The sequence below is a fragment of the Acomys minous genome, assembly GCF_964271855.1.
Source record: "Acomys minous genome assembly, chromosome: 2".
NCBI classification, from domain to species: Eukaryota; Metazoa; Chordata; class Mammalia; order Rodentia; family Muridae; genus Acomys; species Acomys minous.
In genome coordinates, this window is record NC_140484.1 from 132,461,891 (window position 1) to 132,469,037 (window position 7,147).

The following is a 7,147-nucleotide window of genomic DNA, read 5'->3' on the forward strand; positions in this document are numbered from 1 at the left end:
TGTATGTTTGTCTATCTGAGAGTGTCGGATCTCTCTGGACAGTCGTGAGCTGCCATGTGGGTGCTAGGAATTGAACCCAGGTCATCTGGAAGAACAGCCAGTGCTCTTAACTACTGTTCCACCGAGCCATCTCTCCAGCCCCACCACAGCCCTCATCTAAGTCAGCCTCAGCTGGCAGTTACTGCCTGCCTCCCAGGATGGAGGAGTTAAACTAGCTTAATATCCCATGACTACTGTGCAAGTTGGAGACTGCAACTTCACTCCCAGGAGGGAAAATGCTGAAGCAATCATGTCCCTGCATCCGAGACCCTCTGAAACAGGGCACGAGGAAGGCTGCACTGAGTCCCACCACTCCTATTCAGAGGGCTAAAGACGCCAAAACTGTGGTGTGAGGAAAACAACACTGTGGCTCCACAGACCTTACCTGCTCCAGTGAGCATTAGGTTCTCCATGCCATGTTATATTACTTAGAATAACGGCAGTCTTTTCTACAAAATAATGTGAAATTCTTAAGACAGATGCATCCACACAGACTCTAGCTCATTGTTACCTTGCCTAAAGCCACGCTATGTTTCTACACCTGTACCCAGACCTTGCTCTTGCTCTTGCTCAGTCCAGTATTCAAAGCAATCTCTTTTCCCTAAGGCCTCTAGTTTCCATGGTAACCAAAAGACATGTACGAAGGGGAAAAAAAAAACATAGCAAGGCCAGCTACAGAATCTGAACTATCCCTAGCCGACTTGCCGAGACCATATCCCCTTTCATCTTGAATACACGTAATAAATAAGCCACAATATTTGTGGTTGGTTTTAACTACTTAATACTTCAGTTTACAAGGGGAAGTGTGTGGGGAGAGGACTGGCTCAACCTGTTTTAAAAGGCTTATTGCCCGTTTTTAGGGTCATTTTCTTTCATTGCTTCAGGTTTTTAAAGAGCTCATGAAAACTATTTCCAAAACGACTTATGAAAGTTTTAAAGAAAATATCAAATGCTCTAGACAACTAATATCACATTTTTGGACCACAGAGAATAGCTTAAATATAAGTAGGTAGTCCAAAGAACTGCCCTGGCTTCCTCTGCCCTGACTGAGGCCAAACATCGAAGGAGTGGGCTATTCTTGGGACAAAGCTTATATCAATAATTTGAATAGGTATTGCAGGAGGCTAAATTATTACTTCCTCTAATGTAAGGGTCTATGTACTTAACCAAAAGAAGTAGGCACCTGTTAGCCTTTTTCATGAACTCACTTCTTGAGTTTCCTGTGGGGACGGTATGTGACATTTTGATGCTTCCCGAGGGTTCTCTTTTCTTTGCTTTGGTAGTAATGGAGACTGAATCTACCATCTTGCACATGGTTGCTAAGCATCCTACCACTCCACTACAACCATGCCCCCCCCCCTTTTTTTTTAAGGAAACATCAAATTTAATTTAAAGAAAAACAACCTGAAAGTAACTATAATAACAATGGGCAAGGAACTCCTGAAGGGAGCAAGATGGTTACACTTCCAGAGGGCTGGAGAAAAGGAGCATGTCAGTTAGCGGGAAAGGTTGTAAGTTACTTGCAAGCGAACTTCCTTGAGGGTGGAGGGATCGGTGGGTCATTTCTGACTGTCAGAACGCACGTGAGCTTCTCTCGGTGAGTGTCCCGTACATCTCAAGAGGTAAAGTCTCCACTTCCCCACACAGGATCCATCTCCTGTCTCAGCCAACTCTCAGCGCAGGGGCAACGAGAACAACACCATCTCCCCGGATGAAGAGCGTGGGGATGTTCCGTTTTGTTGATTTATCTATCTCTTCATATGTCTCTTCATCAATCTCTATCGTTGTCACAGTTTCTTCTACATCTCCCAGGACCACATTTAAATGTTGACCTTAAGCATGTAATCTGCCTCGAAGCTCTCGGTCGTTTCTCATCTTCACACAAATTCGCTTGTCCAAATGGAGCCTGATGAGATCCAGGGGCTCCTCTACGGTATTGGTAGTCTGTTGCTGATCTACGCGCCCTTTCCACCTCTTTGGCCCCTTTTTATTTTGAGGCTACACCTCATCATGTTGCTCAAGCTGGCATTGAATTTGCAATCTTCCTGCTACAGGTAAAAATACAGCTAGGGTTGCAAACATTTTGCCCTGCCCAGCTTCTCGGGGGCGGGGGGGGGGGGGGTTGATGCTGCTGTGCATTCAAGAGCTTAGGGGAGTTTGGCCTTTTTGTCTCCAACTCTGCCTCTGATATGCCTTTCTCTGCTTTCTCTTTGTCGTGTCATTCCTGGTCCTTAATAGAATCTGCTGGAGTGTTGCCATATACCACTTGTTCCTTTCTCATGCTGGCACAACTCCATTTTGCATAGGTTCCATCTTCCTGCCCACGGCTCTCCAGCTCCCTAGCCAAGAAGCAATCATGTTTAATCTAAGGCACTCATGTAGCCTCATGTACCTTGCCACGGAGTCATTATGTGTGTGTATACGTTTGCCAAAGACGTCTGGAAAAAGTTTCTCAGGCTAATAAAAACCACACATGACTCGTTTCTGCCCTTGGAAATGTTTGGGCTTAGAAATGATGCCAGAACTGGCATAGCTACTTGCATCTATGGGGACAGAGGTAGCAAAGAGTTCTGAGCCACTCACTAACCTAACCCTGGAGTGGGCTCAACGCAAAACTTCATGTCTCTGGAAATATTGTGTACTCCTGTGGTTACAAGGCACTGGGGGTACGGTTCATTATTTGTTGCCAAGACAGCCTTAAAAAAATTTCTCACAGATGGCTGAGGAATTAATACAGATGATCGGCTTTCCATCTAATTTGTAACGAACAAAATTGGTAGAGATAATTAACACTAGAACAAAACTGTTATCTAAAATTAAGCAAGTATCAGCTAAGCAACCTGACCTGAGAGTCTCAGCCAGTTGAGTTCCCTGGGAACCAGTCAGCTAGGAGCCTGGTCCATTCCCCTGGGGCCTCAAGGACTCATGGGAAAACAGTTTAAAGTGGGTCAGCAGGCAGATGTGGCTGATATGAACCTTTTGCTCTTTACTTTCTTGACTACAAAGTCTACATAACGCCAAAAGTGATGGTCATCTTTTGACTGTGAGGATGAGGACAACATGCCAGATAGATCCAAAAGAAGAACCCAGCTTCTCTTACCATTTACATGTGGCAGGCCTTTCCAGAGACCTCTTGTGTGGCTTGGAAAAGCAAATGGGCCTCTTTTGGGTAGCCCACTTAGGCTTTGTTTTGCAGCCAAATGCAGTTATTGATGATAAACAGTTCTAGACTCTCTGATAATTTGTAACTAGCAGATGGATAGAAAAAGTAAAAGTAAAACTCATGAGGTTGGAGAGACGGCTCAGTTGGTAAGATGCTCACGTCACAAGCATGTGCACCCTCTCTAGCGCCCGTGTAAAAGCCAGGTGTGTGGTGTGCAGCTGTAATCCCTGTGCTGCAGAGGTGGAGGCAGGAGGCTCCATGGAGCTTGCTGACCATCCATTCTAGCTAAACCAGTGAGCTCTGGATTCAGCAAGAGACTCTGCCTCAAAAAATAAAGTGGAGAAAAGCCGAGGAAAGCACCTAATGTCAACCTCTGGCCTCCACATGCGCCTGTACTCCCTCACCCCATGCACACACAAAAACACATACCTACAAAAAGATAAACCTCCAAGTATATAATATAGATGCACTTATAATAATAATGTTTGATATGTGCATATAACTTCTTAAAACTTATAATTTTGTATGTATGCATAACTTAAAAACTTTACAAAGTTATAATCATGTATATAATTTATTGGTTTACATAGACATTTTCAAACGATAAAATCAATAGGAAATTATAGCTTTTATTCTTCATCTTAACATTAATACAATTTTTTTTTCTGTTAAAAAATTAGCCATTTGTCCAAGATCTATCAGACTGAGGAACTATCAACATAAAATGATAGTCTCTGAATGAAAGCTGGCTCAGGCAGACTCAGGTTCTCCTTGTGTTCATGCACTGCCCCGTGCACATATTATATTAGAAGCTGGATCTCATATCTCATTGGAAAAGGAACCATTGTTAGGGCTAGAAAATTAACTTCCTGGATTTTAAAGTTCAGAATGACAGATATGTTAGAATGTTCGAGGTGAAGAACGCTAGTGAAGTATGAATGGAGTGAAGTAAGGAAGCTTATTTTTGAGTCAAATACAACAGACTTCTTGAACACTCTCTCTCGCTAACCACAAAGCTTTATTTACTGGTGGTATTTAGAACTGTCATAATATGAGGCTGGTAAGTACTCCCTGAAGTAAGAGGAGGTATTTTAGTTTATTGCTGTGTTCTTAATGTCTAGAGGACTATATGGCACAGAATTAGGTACACAGTGCAAAGAGCATGAATACATAAATTGAGGTTTTTTGGAAAGAACTGAGAAAGATGACTGACAGGTGATTAGAAAGAAAGGAAGGAAAAAGGAAGAAAAAAGAAAGAAAGGAGAGGGGAGGGAGGTTGGGGAGAGAGAGAGAGAGAGAGAGAGAGAGAGAGAGAGAGAGAGGTGTAAAGTCCAGGAAGATGAATTAAACCAGTATGGAAGGAAGGCATTTGTTTTGTTTTTGTATTTTTTATCAGCTTGTTTTCCCTGTCTCCTTTTTCCCAATAACGGAACTCTGGACTTCCTTGAGAAACAGCTCCTCTTTCACTTTCCACGTTATGTGAGTCTTGCAGCATGAGTCACGCTCCATCACAGCAGGAGTAGTGAGCACAAATTTTATTTTCAGAAGCAGAGACAATGCTCCTTACTTTATGGCTGCTAGTTAGGATGATGGCATTTCCTAGAGATGGGTGTAGCTGTTTGTGTCTTATTCTGAAAATTAAGTAGGGAAGAAAGGAAGAGTCTTCTCCATCCTTCAGGACACAGGGTGTCTGCAGCTAGTTCTAGCCCTGCCCTTCTCAAGCACTTGAGCAAATCCATTCAACTAAAGAAATGTGGAGCAATATAAAAAAATAGTTACTGTACAAACAAATGTGACAACATTTATCAGATGTTTTAAGTATGTAATTCAATGGCATTTAAGTACATTTGCACTATGGTAAGAAACTCAGTTTTCTGTTTAAGCTAGGGTGCTTGATTTTGTCATTTACAATAAAAGATGTGGTAGGACTGTTTTATTTTTATTACTAGTATTTCATTTTTTATTATGGTATAGGAATCCTGTAGATATTTGAGATACCATTTCATCATCAGATATATATTTTGAAAGCATTTCTCTTGATCTATTAATAGTTTACCAAGTTGCTTTCTTCTTCTTCTTCTTCTTCTTCTTCTTCTTCTTCTTCTTCTTCTTCTATTTTTCATGACAGGGTTACTCTGTATACCCTGACTGCACTGAACTCGATTTGTAGACCAGGTTGGCCACGAATTCACAGAGATCCGCCTGCCTCTCCCTCTCTGAGTGCTGAGATTACAGGTGCGCATCACCACTTTCCTTCTTTCCTTCATCTATGCTGAGAACTAAACCTGGGGCCTCACATGTTCTCAGGAAATGCTCTATAAGCTGATGTTGGCCAAATACTTTTCTTAATACCGATTTGCTAATTTTAATGACATAATTGATGAGTGTTGTTTGTTTTACACAGGGTCTCTCTATGTAGTTTTGGCTGGCCTAGAACTTGCTATTTAGACCAGATTGGCTTTGAACTCAGAGGTCTGCCTGTCTTTGCCTCCTGAATGCTGGGATTAAAGACATGTGACATCATACCCAGCCTATAATTGTTCAGTTTTACATTCCCATCCTCAACTCATTCTCTATGCTAAGAAGCCTTTACCTGTTCCCACATTGCAAAGATACTCTGTTTTCTTCTAGAAGAACTTAGCTTCTAGATCTATCTAGACCCATCTTCTGTGATCTATCTAAAATTAATTTTTATATATGCTGTGAGGTAAGGGATTGAGGTGGACCCCAAACTCTGATAAAATATGGTGGTGGTCTGTGGTAAAGATATCCCCCATTTTTCACTGGCTTCCTTTGCTGCTTTTGTTGAGAATCAAAGACCCTGTGCCTTTTGTTCTATTGATACATTAATCTACACTGATGTTGGCACCACATATTCTTTTGATTGGTGTAGCTTACAGATGGCTCACTGCCCCTGGCCCTTGCAAAGAGCTTAAGCTAACTCAGCATCTTATCAGGTTTTATTTTCCTATTATTAGATAAGACTACCTCTACCCAACAAGATATTGCTAATGTATGCTAAAGTTACTAAGCATGTAATTATATATTGGAACTAAAGAGAAGACGGTATTTTTTTCTTTACACTTATCCACTCAGCAGCATTTCATCCATATCAGCATGGAGCGGCTCGCACATCTCTCCACATCCATATCCTGCCTATTTTGCTTCCTCCGTCTAGAATGCCTTACCTCCTTTTGTCAATCCATTCTTTAGCTAGGCTAGAAAATCAAACCATTTACATATGCATAAAAAGTGTAAAATACTGAAGAATACATTAACACTTATAAGACCTATACACTGAAAGCTGCAAAGCTTTGCTGTGAGAAATTAAAGGAAGTCTTTAAAAAACAAATACGCCATTGTTATGAATGGGAAAACTCAGTATTTGTGCATGTATGTGTATTTATATACGTGTATGATCATGTGGGAGGGTACATACATGTGCATGTGTGTGTGGAGGCCAGAGGTTAACATCACTGAATCTGGAACTCAGCAATTCAGATAACCTGGCTGGCCAGAGACCCCCAGGGTCCTTCTGTCTTCACAGCCCTCTCACCAGGATTGCCTATATACACTGCTGTGGTTAGATTTTACATGGTGCTGGAGACTGAATCAGGTCCTCAGTTTACTAAGGCAGGCACTTTAGGGACTGAGGCATCTCCCTAGCCCCAGCTGGGAATTTTTAAGATGTCACTTACCTCTAAATAGATCTGAAGATTTAACATAACTTTAATCATAACTCCAGCAGTGCCCTCCCCAAATTCTAACCTTTCAAAAGACCTAGAAAGCCAAGCAATCTTGAGACATAGTTGGATGACTTGACTTCAAAGACTTTTCGAGGTCAGCTGTTTACTCTTCCAGGATGCCTTCTATGGCCCTTTGTAGTTTGGGATAATTGCCCATCCCCTGTAGTTTTATAATTTGACCACTGTCATCAAAGGACTT

The 7,147-nt window shown here is 41.7% G+C and overlaps 1 pseudogene across 1 annotated transcript; it reads right to left on the minus strand.

Moving 5' to 3' along the window:
• Positions 1–1,406: 1,406 nt before the first annotated feature.
• Positions 1,407–6,939, minus strand: LOC311578344 (U6 snRNA-associated Sm-like protein LSm3; annotated as a pseudogene). The gene is made up of 2 exons: positions 6,901–6,939; positions 1,407–2,022 (listed from the first exon to the last, which is right to left on the minus strand). The product of its transcript is annotated as a U6 snRNA-associated Sm-like protein LSm3 (transcript).
• Between the last annotated feature and the right edge of the window lie 208 nt (positions 6,940–7,147).